Source organism: Sorex fumeus, unplaced genomic scaffold, assembly GCF_029834395.1.
Source record: "Sorex fumeus unplaced genomic scaffold, SorFum_2.1 ptg000047l, whole genome shotgun sequence".
Taxonomy (NCBI): domain Eukaryota; kingdom Metazoa; phylum Chordata; class Mammalia; order Eulipotyphla; family Soricidae; genus Sorex; species Sorex fumeus.
The window spans coordinates 2268752-2284065 of record NW_026606104.1 but is presented as its reverse complement, the minus strand read 5'-3'; the positions used below and the strand labels follow the sequence as shown (position 1 = coordinate 2284065).

The window sequence follows — 15314 nt, the reverse complement described above, 5'->3', positions numbered from 1 at the left end:
GTTGCCGACCATCTATCTTCACTCCCATTCCTTCCCATTCCAGTCGTCGCATGATGTTCTCGAGGGTGGCACTGAAGAGTTTCGGTGAAATGGTATCACCCTGCCGCACCCCTCTCTTGACATCAACGATCATTTCTTTGTAGAATGGTGAGATCCTGGTAGTGAATCCGCAATAGAGCTCACGGAGGATCCTGATGTATTGGGCTTGAATGCCCTGATTGGCTAGGGCTTCAATGACCGCTTCCGTCTCAACAGAATCAAAGGCCTTCTTTAAATCAATGAACGTTAAACAGAGCGGCATCTTGAACTCCCAAGAAACCTCAATGAGCTTGGTTATCGTGTGGATATGGTCGATGGTGCTGACTCCTTTGCGGAACCCTGCTTGCTCGCATGGTTGTCCTTCATCTAGTGTTCTGCCAATCCTATTTAGGATGACTCGAGTGAACAACTTGTAGATGACAGACAATACAACTTGTAGATGACATTCCTTCTTATATCCAAATAATGTGAGGTTGCATGTTTATACCTGTCCGTTTCTCTCTTCATTTATTAAAGGTCATTTGCTTTTTCCTTCTGACTATTGTTCATGCAGCTAAGAATAGCAGATATTAGCAAAAGAATTACCACGAGGGCTAGAGAGATAGTAGAGTGGGAAGAACACTTGCCTTGCATGTCACCTGCCTAGACTTGATCACCAGCACTTTATATGGCTCCTGAGTGATCCCTGAGCACAGAGCTAAGAGTAAGTCCTGAGTACTGTCAGGAGTGGGTGCCTCCTCAAAAAAAAGAAGAAAATAAGAAAAAGAGAAGAAAAGAAGAAAAAAGAAAAAGAAGAAAGAAGGAAATAAATGAAGAAAGACAGAAGAAAGAAAAAGAAAGGAAGAAAGAAAGAGAAAGATAAAGGAAAGGAAGGAAGGAAAGGAAGGAAGGAAGGAAGGAAGGAAGGAAGGAAGGGAAAGAGAAAGGAAAGAGAGGAAAGAAAGAAAGAAAGAAAGAAAGAAAGAAAGAAAGAAAGAGCAAGGAAGGAAGGAAGGAAGGAAGGAAGGAAGGAAGGAAGGAAGGAAGGAAGGAAGGAAGGAAGGAAGGAAGATTTATCATGGCTGGTTTCTTGCTCTGTTATGAGGAATGAGGTACTTTGGCAGAGCTGGGGCTCATGAAGCACTGGTTTGTTTTTCCAAGCCAGGAGGGCCAACAAACAGTCCAATGAAAGACACCTGGAGCACTGCAGAGGCGGCCAGGCAGGTTTACTAGATGAGATTCTGCACTGGGCCTTTATCCTGCCCTGACTCTGGGTGGGTGGGTGTGGGGTTCCAGGCTTGCCGTGGGGGTAGATTGATACCTAGTCCATAAGATAAGCAGGGGTATGAAACCTTTAAGATTTAAGTTTTTGGTTTCCTATCCTGTGAGGGCATCAAGCCACCGGGCGTCCTCAACGATCCATCCGACTTCCTGTGCACTCTCGGAGGTTCCCGGCCGAGCGGGGCTAAACCAGATGTGCCTTTCTTTCTTTTCTTTCTTTCTTTCTTTCTTTCTTTCTTTCTTTCTTTCTTTCTTTCTTTCTTTTCTTCCTTCCTTCCTTCCTTCCTTTAAATTAATTAATTTAAATTTAAATTTAAATGTTTTTAACCTATGTAAACAAGGACAATAATACCCTTTTATAATAAAATGCTGCTTCTCATTTTATAAGTAAGTTTTCGGCTCTGGAATCTTAGCTAGATTGCATTACATTTTATTTGTATTTGGATCCCATTACGTTAATAATCATACCTTACCTGTCATTAATAAAGCTTTTAAAGAAATTTTGTGCTAATATATTTTGAATTTGCATGAAATAGGTAAGGCTGTAGCTCTGCGTGTCCGCGGAGCCGGGTGCTGCGGCAGACGGCGCCGCCTCTCGGCCCTCGCGCCTCTCGCCGGGCTCGCGCTAGCGACTGAGAGCACGGTCCTCCTTCAGCTTTGGGAGTTTTCTCTTGCCACAAAAGAAACACGGGGAAGAAGTGCAATCGCCCAAGTCTCTGGAGTCTTAAGCCATGAACACTTAAGCCATGAAGAATTGAAATATTACAAGGAACAGAATAAGAAGGGCCGTCAGACAGGATCATATACTTTCTTTTAGGAAACAACCTCAACTTCCCTGGTGGTCTAGTGGTTAGGATTCGGCGCTCTCACCGCCGCGGCCCGGGTTCGATTCCCGGTCAGGGAAAAACTTTTTTGTCCCTCTCCTGTCTATCGTAGAAATTCCTTTAAACAATTAATTTCATCTCATCACTATTCACTCACAGATGAAAATCCTACAGGAAATGCAGAGAAACAAAGGAGAACAGCCAGCACAAGAAGTTCTATTACACAACGATAAATGCTAACCTCCTCCTATTTCTCTCATCCTTTCATCTCAAATTTTTGAAACAAAATCTTACTACACATACTCATTACCAACTATTTTAAAAATTAATATTAATATTATTAACAATTAACAATTTCTAAAACTTTCCGGTGGAAAAATATTCTTCAGCAACATGGTATTGTCCTCCCACTTAGTTATATTTATATGGTTTAGGATTAAAATATGGTAAAGGGCATAAATCTAATTTGCCAACGCCGTCATATTTTCCTAATAAGAGAAACAGATTCAGTGTCAGTTATAATGTCTCAATATTTATGCAATATTTACATTACAGTTATGCAAACATTTGTGTTTGAATATATTCACCATGACCAAATTATAGCAACTTATATACATTTTCCAGCAGATAGTCTTTTTCATATAACCTTATTCTATGTATTTTACAAATAGTTGCAGGCTAGACAGGAAGACCTAGTTCATTCACTGTATTCCATTGTATGACTATTCTATTCGTAACTGAATGACTTCCTATTGAACTTTCTACTCATTTTCTATCGCAAGCAGTGCTGCCATAAATAATGGAGTACTTAAGTCATTTTTTATATGTATGTGGAATGAATGTACAGAAATTGAAGTGCTGGATCAAACAGTATAAATATTTGTGAATAGATGTTGTCAATATGCCTTCTACAGAGGCTGTACCAATTTATGCTCCCACCAGCAATATGTAATGTAAATATAATTTTTAAAAATGTATCAGAGCCTATGTAGTCAGTCATATTTCTAAGATTTGAATTCCCTGCCCCCCAAATTTTGGCTTTACAAAGAACATATTTGTATTTAACTCTAAAGTTAACTCTAAATATGATGACATATTTGTATTGAACTCTAAATATTGCCTTATTATAAATTCATGGAAATGTAACTACTGCCACATCTCTCATATCAAGTGGATTGAAGAATTGAGTACAAGAAATGAAACTATTAAAAAATTAGAAAAATCAAAAGGACAAAAGGAATAAAAGAGAAAAAAATATGAAAAATCACTAATGGATAATCTTCTTACTTTTGCGCTGGAAGACTTTTCAACAATATAGATCACATAAAACCGGAAAATTTCTTCCCATCTAAAATTTCTATAAATAATAGTAAAGACAAGTAACAAACCGGTATAGACAAACTGTAATAGACATATTCAGTGTAAAGGCAGATTAAATATATGACCTAATAAAATTTAAGATTAATATAAATTGGTAAATTCATGAAAAATGATCAACAGCCATAGTAACTGAATGCAAATAAGATAAGATTTCTTGCTTATTCTGCACTTTTATAAAGATGGAAATCTGGTAACACTCATGAAATACTGATAATTGCTATTTCACGCCACACATTTAGGTACTTGTACCCAGTCTTCTTACCAGGAGCATTGCTCTTCAACTTGCCCTAAATGCATCAACTTACTGCTTTTATCTTAAGGGTTCCCAAAGCTGAATGACAACCCTCTAAACTGTCCTTCGGATTTCCGAGCCCCGTTCCAAGGACAGGAGATGGAAAACAGAGTCGACTTTTCTTAAATCGGAAGAGTAAGAAAATTCAAAAGTGAATCGACGTCATAGCTTTGAGTATATTCCCAGGGAAATGCCTAGAAAACGTCTTCGCTGTTTCACAGTTTCTATCTACAGGTGGCACCTGAGCGGGAGCTGGGGGCAGGAAGAAGGGTGGGGGTGGGGGGGGGTGTCACAGAATACACTGCTTCTCCTAGAAATCATCCCAGGATGCCCTCCGTTCGCGTTGGTGGTATAGTGGCTAGCATAGCTGCCTACAAGCAGTTGACCCGGGTTCGATTCCCGGCCAACGCAACCTGCCTACTTTTATTTGTATCCCCTTTTTTTCTGGGCTCTTCTTCTACAGTAGGAAAAAAACAGTACCCCAAGATGTAGATTACGGTTGTCTCCTGAGATTTTGGAAGGACCCGGAGCTCCGGGACGCTTCTCCCTGCACGCCAGGTGAGGTCCGGCGGGTATGGGGCGGGGCACCTCCTTGCACCTCTGAAGTCTAGACTGGGGTTTCTCTGACTCCTCCGGGCGAACGAAGTTCACTGGAGAGGCAGAAGCGGGAGCGCGCAGGGCTCCCGAGAGATTGCTCGGAGAGACCGAGGAAGCTAAACGAGGCAAAGTGGGGGTCTCCCTGTTCCCTGCTGCAGGTCTCTCTTGACCCCAGCCCTGCGGGGACAGGCCCCAGTTGCAGGGTGCAGGGCCGAGATGAAGGCATAAAACTCCCTCGGTCTGCCTCAGACACCCTCGACTTTGCACGGGAGAGGAGAGACACCAAGGGGCGCTTGCGGGGGTGGGTTGGGACACTTGGCCCCGCTCACGGCTGTCATTTCAGAATCGGGGGTGGTCAGCGCCCCGAGAAGAGTAGCAGGGACTACTGGCCGCGGCGTCTCCGGATTTCGGCGTCTCAGGAGCAGATTCCCGCCAGGCTCTGTGGACAGTCGGGTGATGAGCCGCCGTCGTGTCTTCTGCAAAAGACTTTCGGGCCTGCCGCAGTGCGCCGCCGGCTGGTGGCGTGCCGTGATCGTATAGTGGTTAGTACTCTGCGTTGTGGCCGCAGCAACCTCGGTTCGAATCCGAGTCACGGCAGTTTCTCGCACCTTGCCTAGCGGCTCCACTTTTGCAGGTTCTATTTAAACGTAGACCACCATTTTTTTTTTGTCCAAGCTGCACATCGAGTAAAATTTTTGCCTGTACTCGGCGACTCCTCAGACTCCGCGAGCCTCATCAGCCAGGGCCGGGGCGTCCAGGTGCATTGGGCACCGAGACTGCGGAGAACCGAGCCTGGAGCTCGGACCTGCACCTTCCGCGGAAGTTGTCTCCGCGTCAGGCCAAAAAGTGTTCGGACAGCGCAGTTGGACGCAGCGGCTGGCCCGAGGACGCTCCTTTCCTGCGTTTGGTTGGGCACCCCTTATCCTGGTCTCCCCGACTCCACAGAGCAGGTTCTAGAGGGCGGGTCCTTGAAGTGTTGGATGGTACCGAAGGAATCTGCGGGACCATGGAGGTTTCCGGCGTCTGGGGGCTCCTTCAAGCTTTGCGCGGCCTTGTCACTTTGTATTTCACGACGACAAAAGCTCCCCAGCGTGCAGTGCCTTTTGCCCTTTTGCTCTCATTCCAACCGCCAAAAATTCTGTGCAAACGTTAGAGCCCCAGCGCCCTCAGTAGAGAGAAATTATAGTTCAAAGGAAGCCCCACGTTCCGAGCGCCCGGCTAGCTCAGTCGGTAGAGCATGAGACTCTTAATCTCAGGGTCGTGGGTTCGAGCCCCACGTTGGGCGGTATATCTCTTTGTTTTTTCCTGTGTCAGCTGCCGACAGTCATGATTATTCTTAAATTCTACTACTGTGACCTTCGTTTTAAACTTCAAATTACTTCAAGTTACTCCAGGACTCGCCTCCTTTCCACCCAAACTTTCCCAAATGAAGGTATTGGGATCTCCTGAGTCTCGTCTCCCTCAAGCCCGTCTGGGCTCCTCTAGCTGTGAGAGATTATGGAAAATTTGGAAACATGCGTCAACGCCCCCCATGTTTGAGAAATGTAACTGTTTTATGCGGGGGGGGGCGGGGGCTCTGGAAAAGAGGAGGAGCGGCTCCTGGAAAAGGAGCTGGAACTGGAGCTAAAGCGGCAGCAGGGGGCGCTGCGCAGCAGGAGCGCACGAGGGTGCGAGCACCCAGTGCGGATCGCGCCCTTCCCGGCCGCCGAGTCTCCCGGGTTTCCGGGCGGCAAGCCCCTGTCTCCACTTTGAACGCAGCTCTGGACTTGGCTGTGCCCAAGCGCGGGGAGAGTCCGCTCCGGCCGGATCTTGCCTGCTCCCGGGTGCTGGGTCGCGCGGCGGCTTCCCGAATTACGAGAGGCCGATGCTCGGACGCCTCCTTGCAGGCTCCCTGGGCAGAGAACCAGGGTCCGGGCCTTAGGTCCCCGCAAGGCTCTGGCCGCCCTCTGCGGGTGCAGGGCACCGACGCTGCTCAGGAGCCGCCGCCTTCCCGGAACCGCGGATAGGGCACGGGTGGGATCCCGGAGGAAACGCGACCTCGGAGTCGGGCCTTCGTCGGTCGGCGCTGGCCTGGATGCGGCCGGGACGCGGTGCTTTTAGACCGACCAGCCGACTTCTTGCAGGCTGAGTGGGTGGCAACCTGCCGAAGAGTTTAGGAGATTAGTTTTGTTTTCATTCATCTGTTTCGGCTCCGCGAGCTGTAATAATTGGAATTTCAGGCGTACCGTGTTTTAACACGAGTCCCGGTCCCTCCCGCAGTGTCAGCACCCCCAGCCCCCTGTAAACTGTAATAGAAACGAAGCAATCTTTCGTTCTCGGGTGTGTGTGCGGGGTGCAGTGGGGAGGCGTTCTATGACACAAACTCAGAAGCCCCGAGAGAAAATATTGAAGAATTTGGCGACATAAGCCAAACAGAGTCTGCATAAATCAAGTCCGACTAATGACAATTTGGAGATATATTTGCAACTCACGTTGTGTTCAAAGTCTTCACTTATTTCATTTCATCCACGCTCTTGGTACTACCAGGGAACCCTGCGTGATGCCGAGGATCCAACCTAGTGCTTGCAAAGACAAGCATCCTAACCACTGTACTAGCCTCGCGCCCCAAATGACTGAATACTGCAAGATTGCTCTTATAGGGGAGATAGCTCAAAAAGGCTGGAACAGCATGCAGAAGGCCTGAATGCAAGACAGGGCACATTGCACGGACCCGAGTGGACAAGGTCAGGCCTGTCCCAACACAAGGGACGCACAGACTGGGGCTGCAGTCTTTCCTGGGATCCAGGGAAGGCAGAGAGCAAACCTAGAGTAGGTGCGAGGGAGTGGAATTCTGGTGCAGGGAGGAAGGACAAGACAGAAGAGAAGGGAAATTTAGGGTTCTGCGATAGGGTTTATCAAAGAGTTTCAAGGATTTAAGAAATAGTCCAGGTATTAAGGCACTTGCCTTGCACCGTGCTCCACCAGGATCCCATCTCAGCATTGCCCGCTGTGGGTGTCAGATAGCGTCTGCCAAAAACATGTCGAAAAACAACTGGGCACAAGCTCCTTGGAGGTCAAGTATTCCAGAATCAGCAAAAAGTGGAAACATATTTATAATTTGAGCTAGTAAATCTTCACTGCCAACTTTAGGGAAATCCTTGCCCAAGTGATAGGGCATTTGTATAAGGTGTTCTGAGGAAGTATTTATTACAACAATACACAGTTGAAATAATGTCATGCCTATCAATTGAGTGTTGAAATATGAAATGATTTGTCCATTCTATGAAAGGTTTTGCAGTCGCTTAAAAGGAATCTTTGTCTCCTATTCCAAATAAATTGAGGCACAACCTGAGAGTTAAGTCTGCAGAACTGAGTTTACCAAGAGGTGTGTGGAGGTAGAGCAGATAGGGCAGGGCAGTAAGGCTTGGTAGGGGGATGCGGAACACTGTAGAGGTAGTGGTGCTGGAAAGCTGGATAGAGTGTTGTAAATAAATCACAGGGCCCCAATAAAAATGGGATTTTTTTAACTGAGGTACAGAAAATTCGGTCAATTGCTCAAAGTCAAAGTCACATTGTGAAAGAATCAAAAATCTCCACGCAGAGCCTGAGGGTTTACCACATTTGGATGTTCTTGTCCTCAGTTCTTTTGATTTTCAGCTTTTCAGTGAAGTGTGGTTACTTGAGGAGGTAGGGGAGAACGTGAAATTGAGGGAACAAATGCAGTGAATCAAAAATTACTGAGCAGTGTAAACCCCAGGGTAGGTTTGCTGTGTCTTTAACTTCAAAGGGACCTTGGGGATCAGCATATCTTTGGGGTTTGCCCTTAAGAGCCGACCTGTGTAGGGAGAACGTCAACCACCTAAAACGGCTTTTGAGCTTCTGGAAAGGACTTGAAATAAAACGTACGTCCCTGGGTGGGCTCGAACCACCAACCTTTCGGTTAACAGCCGAACGCGCTAACCGATTGCGCCACAGAGACATGAGGAACCAGCTTCCCAGATTCATTCCATGGTCACAGAAGTGGCGTTTCTTGTCCCGGAGACACATTTCTGCCACGGGCGCAAGCTCACGGGAGACAGAAGCCACAAGACGTGTAGCACGGGGGGAGTTTACAGACAGACCCGCCCTCGCTCCCGGGCAACTGAGGCTTCTCGGTACACAATTTTCGTGGCGTTCACCCAACCGCGCTCCACTGCGTCTCTGTGGTACCCGGTCCTCCCCCGAGCTCCCCGGATCCCCACCCAACATAGTTTTTATTGGAAGGAAGCTACTGTCTTTATTTAAATGTGTCTCTTCAAGCTTTCAATTTTTGAAGGTTTTAATTTTTTAAATTGGGTGGGGGAAGAGTCAAGCAGGAGCCTAGATTAGTGTTAGCTTTGTGCTCCGAGCAGTTACTGCAGGGGTTTGGGACTAACCAGCGCTGGAAAACAAACGACTTTGAAACAAACAAACAAACAAAAAAAGCCATTTCTCAGAACTTAAGTACATTCTTCGCTGATAACAATCCCAAACCGGCTAAGACCACATTTACTAACAACTGGGAAAATAAAAAGAAAATAACTCGCGGAGTTTAGGAATGTGACTTACAGCTCAAAACCATAAACTAAATTGTTCCAATACTAAAGCCTTACTTTTCCACCAAATAACCAGGGGAGAGCGCGAACGCAGTCCCCCACTACCACAAATTATGCAGTCGAGTTTCCCACATTTGGGGAAATCGCAGGGGTCAGCACATCCGGAGTGCAATGGGTAAGCCTCGCCCTGGGAAAACCACCTTCGTGATCATGGTGTCTCCCCTGCCAGGTAAGTATGAGTTGCTCCTCCAACGCCCCGCTCCAGACACACGGCCCGTCCACCTTACACACACGCCCACTTACCACCCACAACCCGAAAAACGCCCACCACACTGCTCTGAGAATGCACCCTCACAACCCGCCACCTCGACCTCTCAACTCGCTCGCACGGGGCAGCACACCGCGTTATATTTCGGCAGAAATGAACAGATATCAGCCCCTGCGCCTTCATCTACATATGCCCGCCCCATTTCCACAGACGCCCCGCCCCATTCGGGACCAGTAGCCTGGACGTGGTCCTCGTCTCCTGCCTGCCAACCTAAGGCGGACGAAGTTGCGTGACGTCGCTCGGTCCACCGCCACGCGTCAAGCTTGGCGGTCGCGAGCTGTCAGCCTCCGTGCTGTCGGTCAAAGGGGCGTATAGTTCTTTCCGTGAATGCCAAGGCCTTTCACACAGAAGGAAAAGAATTAACAAAAGCGTCTCAGTATAGTCTGATTATTGAAAACTGCAACAGAGGTTGCAAGAAAAAGAACATTTAGAGAAAACCGCAATGTCTGGGTTTTAAAGCCGTAGGGTTAGAGGAAAATTTATTTCTACATTCACCTAATGGAAGTGACTGTTGTCTCCTGCCTGCCACCAGCAGGTGACTACGAATAGCGAAGGAAGCGACTTCAGTGTCTCATCCAGACACATTAAAAACAGTGGCTTTCATTCTTTGGAGAAAATGAAGGACACTGACCACTCCATGACACTTCTTTTCTGCCTTCTCGGTGGAGATCAGACTAGTTCCTGGGTGCTGCCATGACCAGACACCTCCCAGGAGGAGTGGAAACATGCAGTGAAGGTGCAGTCTCTATCTTTTGTGCCCAATACAGCATCTTCCTTACCCCTGATGTTCCTCAGGATTGTGGTTGGACTTTATTCTGCCTTTGCTTGTCTGGCGTATCTATGTAATCTTGACAAACTCCTGTTGTGCGATGAAGGCACCAGCACAGTCCTGGTACCATAACCAGTCCTCTCTGCTAGTTCTCTATCCCAACCAATCTTGCCTACTGCTTCCGTAATAGTCACCAGCCCTCCATGTGCTTGTTGCACTTGGTAATTGTTCCGTTCATTAAACTCTCCTGAATCGAGGCTTGTAGCATTACATGTGAGCAGCAGGGAACATTTCATTCTACAATATGAAACCTGTTTTTTTCAACCCTGGCTCTCTGGGATTGGCAGTTTTTGACTGTTAAAGGCATTTAAGTGTCAAGGCTGGCGACAAGGGCTAGAGCGATAAAACAGAGGGGAGCGCTTACCTTGCATGCAGCTGACCTGGTTTGAACCCTATAGGATCCCCAGCCCTTCCGGGACTGATCCCTGAGCACTGCGGGGAGTGCCCATCCCAAATAAATAGAAATCCTGGAGGTTGGTGTGTGGGTGGGTGGAGAGGGTATGTTTTAATTATGCGCTGGAGGTGGGAGCAGTGACTCCCACCAGAGGAAGTAGGTTCACTGGGTGGCTTGTGAATTCTGTTGCAAGTCTCCTTACTTTTAGCTATCTCCCAGGTTATTTGGGTGAAGTGGGGAATAAGGAAGGTAGCCTCAAGAAATTGCTTCTGATTCCCCTCTATCCTTGACCCAAATGATGGCCAAAGGTCAGGACTGGTAAAGTTTGCTCTGAGTGATATAGGCAAGTAGACAGGGAAGGTCCCCCAAGGCTATGGGATTTCTAAGAAGTATCACTTGTATCACCTGTGGTCCCCATTGTTCATCTATTTGCTCAAGTGGGCACCAGTAATGTCTCCATTCATCCCTGTCGCGTGCTAGCATAGCCCAGTGGTGTCTGTTCTCTCCAGGAACACGAAGAGCATCAAACTGTTTGTTCAGGGTCTTAATGAAGAAGTCCGACTATCTCATAGGTTGGCGTCCAGGCATTCTTTTGACGTCCCGTGGAATCCAGTTGGTAACGGCTCTAGTCCAGCAGCGGTCTCCAAGTCACATTATGTGTCTGACACATCTGATTTTCGACGCCTGGGCAAATGAGACAGTGTCCCTGATCAGTCCAATGATGTCGTACTTGATCTTCTGCGCTTGCACCATCAGGTCATCCATGAATGCTTCTGATGCCAGTGTACATGCATTGAAAGTACAGACAGTCATTTTAGTCCTTCTTCATTTTGGCAGCCTAGTTCGGCCCTGATATTTTAGCAGCCTCTCCTAAGCCTCTTCTAAGAAGTGATAAATCCAACAGCCCTGAAGCCTCAAGAATTAAGGCCTAGGCCTGATAAGTACTTCCTGGTGCCAGTAACAGACCCAGAGAAGGCTGGACCCCTGCTTCCCTCAGAGAGAAGCTCCAGCAGGAACAAAAGGCCAGGAAAGGAATTTCAAAGAAGGCAATGGACCACTCCCAACTCAACCCCCTTGGATACCACCCTAGTAGTGGACTTTTATCTAGCTAGAAAGCCCCATGTGGGGACAGGTTAGAGAAACCCTGTAAAACCAACCTTGAACAAAGAAAGCGTGCACATATGCTGCTTAAGCCCAAGTGTATATGATGCCCCATCTTCCCTCTTGAAATGTGTATTGGGGCTCTCTCTGCCTTTGGAGAAGCCCGCAACCTCCCTTGAATGGGTTACTCTCCTTCCCTTTGCTCTCCCTCCTTTCCCTTTCTCAAAAACCCTCCAAATAAAATTTGCTTTTTTCACTTCACTGCTTATCTACTCCTGAAATTCCTTTCTGCAAAGAAGACAAGAACCTGTAAATTCTGGATAAGGCTTAGGACTGATTCTGTGCTGGGGCTCTTCACAAGCTTTATTGGTTCTAGCCTTTCCAGCTGGTCCCTGGTGGCGGAGGTGGATCAGGAGAAAGTGACTGTCTCCTTCCTGCTTCACATAAGCCACCCATTGGGGTCCACTGACTTCATGAGCACCTATGTGTGGGAAGCTGGCCCTTTAACTGACCAAGGGCCTACGTGCCTGTGCTAGGTATGGTCATCTTGACCTACGCGACCCCGTGGCAGGCACAGCCTGTACTATGTATGGTCGTCTTGACCTACATGACACCGCAGCAGGCAAAGCCAATGCTATGTATGGTTATCTTGATGTATGGTTATTCTGAGAGAACATCTGTCATGGATGTCAGTAATAACAAGAAGTAACTACCTCGTGTCTGGTAAATTATATGGACATGGCCCTTTGTGTAATCACCTCGTGTCTGGTATGAGATACACACAAACCTTGCAATGCATGATATGTGAAAACAAACCTTCCTAACCATAGATGGGCACGACCTTTTGTGTAGCTGCCTTACTAATGGATATATACCCTGATTGCCTCCAATAAAGTCTGTCCCTTTTTCTCTCAGTTTCTAAACTGCACTCTGTCTCTTGTGTTTTGTGTTCATTCGGTTGGTCCTTCCCTGCACCTACGGATCCTAGGGCCACCTCCATGGACCAGAGAGTGGTTTTGAGGACCCCCCCGCACCTATGCAGTTCTGACTCTCATGTCCCACCAGCCCCATGAGATTGTCAAGCATGCCTGAAGCCCACTTGTTTTGTAGGTGTGAGATCCAGTCCCTACTACCTTGAGTTCTTGGGGTGACTTAGACCCAGGCTGGCGCAAGAAATTGCTCTCTGCAGGAAAAGGAAAGTTAGTTCTAATCTCAGCACAGGCAGTCCAGGAAGGCAGACTTCTCTCACAGAGAAGAATTTCAGGAGGACAGAAAATAGTGAATCAAAACAGTCTTTACTGAAATAATGTTTTAATTGAATCACCCTGAGCTACATAGTTACAAAGTTGTTCATGATTGAGTTTCAGTCATATAATGTTTCAACAACCATCCCTTCACCAGTGTAAATTTCCTGCTACCTATGTCCCCGTTTTTCCTCCTGCACCTCCAGTCTGCCTCTATGGAAGACCCTTTTCTTCTCTTTCTCTCCTTTCTTCCTCACCCTCTTCTTTTTCCCTTTTAGTCACGTGGTTTTCAATATTGTTACTGAAAGAAAGGTTATGCATATCACTTTACCTCCTCTCAGCACTCAAATTTTGTTCAGAGAGAGAGAACCTGGAACCCTGGGGTACACCTTCAAAGGGGCATTGAACAAGTGTAGCTGCTGTGCCTGAATTTGGGGAGGCAGAGTTTGATCATCCATGGGGGGTGCGGGTGCTAAATAGAGCAATTTGCAGACACTGCCCGTCTCTGTGGGGCCTTGACCTCACCCTTCAATGTGAAGAGTTACAATCATGGATCTTATTACACTAAACCATTCATTGCATTCCTAAAATAAAGTCATCTTAATGGTATGTTCGTTTTTCAGTTGTTAATTTGGGGTTTTCTTGAGGTGAGCACACACACAGCTGTGTTCAGAGCTTACTCTTGGCTGTGCTTAGGGATCAGTCTTTTTGGGATCCAGGGGACCATATGGGGTGCCAAGGATGGAAACCAGGTCAGTCACTCACTATACTGTCTTATTGGCCCACATTGCTAATACTTTTATTTAGGGCTTTCATATTTATAAAAGAGAGAAGCCTACTATTTTTCCGTTCTTATTTCTCTCTTTGTCTGATTTTGCTTTCAAATTTTCTGTGCCTCGTAATCTAAATGTAGGAGTAGGTTATGGTCATAATGATGTAGGCAGATAGATAGGGAAAGGCCCTGGACAATGAAATTCCAAGGCTGATCCACTTTGTGGACATGGATAAAGCCTTGAGCAGTGGACCCTGAGAAGATTGAACCACTCCCCATGAAGAAGATTCCTCAATTCCCTCCGACCTCTCCCTCAATCTGATTCAACTTTAGTGAATCAGCACAAAGACGACCATCATTACTCCCAACCTCCCTGGTAACCTCCTTAGCAATGGACTTTTACCTTGGAAGAAGCCCCATGTGGAGAAACCCTATAAAAAACACCTTGAACAAAGGAAGAGCAGATATGCTGCCCAAGCCCATGTGCTGCTTGTGCCCTTGAAATAAAATCTATTTGCTTCACTGCTTATCTACTCCTGAAATTCCTTTCTGCAAGGCATGACAAGAACCCAGTAACCCTGGGTTCCGGGTGGCAGAGGCGGTTCAATTCCTAGTATCCCATATGGAGCACCACCAGGAGTAACTCCTGAGTGCAGAGCCAGGAGTAACCCCTGAGCATCACTGGGTGTGACCCAAAAAGAAAAAAAAAAAACAAAAAAGAAGAGTAGAGCTCTTCTGCAGCTCTACTCTGCATCAGAGCACAGCCTTTGTAGTCATTCTGTTAATTAATGAGGAATAATGTGATAAATTATTCCACTTCTGAGTATGAACAGGTGTAGCCAAGCCTCTCCTCAAAAGTGGCCGATCTATGTTCTTTCAGTCTCTGAGAGGGTTGTGTCCCTTTTGTCTTTGGGCTACCTCAGGGCTGTAACATGGTCTAGCAGAAGGCCCTGTAAGAGAGTGGCTGGTACAGTAGCTAGGATTCTTTCCTTGCATGCAGCAGAACCAAGTTCAATTTCCAGCATCCAAAATGGTCCTCTGAGGCTGCCAGAGGCTGCCAGAACTGATCCCTGCTAGGTATGGCCCCCAAACCAAAAACAAATTAGTTTAAAAAAATTTAAAAGTCCCTTAAAAAAGACATCTAGCTTAAGTTTCCATTTCAAAGGCCTGGCAGGTTGAGATCCTCCTGCTAACATGATCAACTGTGCCCCTGGGATTCTAGAGGACTCCCCAGTTCCTAGATCTGTTTTGGGAGTCCCTGACTTACTAATTTAGGTCTAGCAAGACAACATTCAAGGCTTTTCACCACTTAACTTCCTAGAACTGGCCACACTACTCCCTTTCTGGGATAAACTATAATAATTTCATGTACATTTTATCATTTCAATATGATTGGCTAAGAACACTTCTTATTTGATGAAATTGTTATATGTATGTCTTTAAACTTTTTATGTTATTGGCTTAAGATATTATCTATACAATTTACTCTCTCCCCAAAATTGGTGGTACAGGTTCCAGCTCACTTTCTCCCAGGACTAACTAAGCTATAGAAATCAGAAGCTTCCCACTTGAAACAGCCCAGATAAAACCCTCCTCTTAGGGGCTGAAGGAAGGGGAGGGCCCTTGCATGAAGTCAACCCAGGTTCTTTTCCCAGCACCCCAGATGGTCCCCCAGGGTGATCCCAGAAAACAGAGCCTGGA

The 15314-nt window shown here is 46.7% G+C and overlaps 5 non-coding genes across 5 annotated transcripts; 3 read left to right on the top strand and 2 right to left on the bottom strand.

Annotated features, from left to right (window-relative positions):
* Window positions 1-2131: 2131 nt before the first annotated feature.
* TRNAE-CUC (transfer RNA glutamic acid (anticodon CUC)) lies at window positions 2132-2203 on the top strand. Its single transcript has one exon. It is a non-coding gene; the product is annotated as a tRNA-Glu (tRNA).
* Window positions 2204-4917: 2714 nt separating this feature from the next.
* On the top strand, window positions 4918-4989 carry TRNAH-GUG (transfer RNA histidin (anticodon GUG)). Its single transcript has one exon. It is a non-coding gene; the product is annotated as a tRNA-His (tRNA).
* Window positions 4990-5604: 615 nt separating this feature from the next.
* Window positions 5605-5677, top strand: TRNAK-CUU (transfer RNA lysine (anticodon CUU)). Its single transcript has one exon. It is a non-coding gene; the product is annotated as a tRNA-Lys (tRNA).
* Window positions 5678-8276: 2599 nt separating this feature from the next.
* On the bottom strand, window positions 8277-8350 carry TRNAN-GUU (transfer RNA asparagine (anticodon GUU)). Its single transcript has one exon. It is a non-coding gene; the product is annotated as a tRNA-Asn (tRNA).
* Window positions 8351-9018: 668 nt separating this feature from the next.
* Window positions 9019-9182, bottom strand: LOC130032258 (U1 spliceosomal RNA). The gene has a single exon (XR_008793802.1). It is a non-coding gene; the product is annotated as a U1 spliceosomal RNA (small nuclear RNA).
* Between the last annotated feature and the right edge of the window lie 6132 nt (window positions 9183-15314).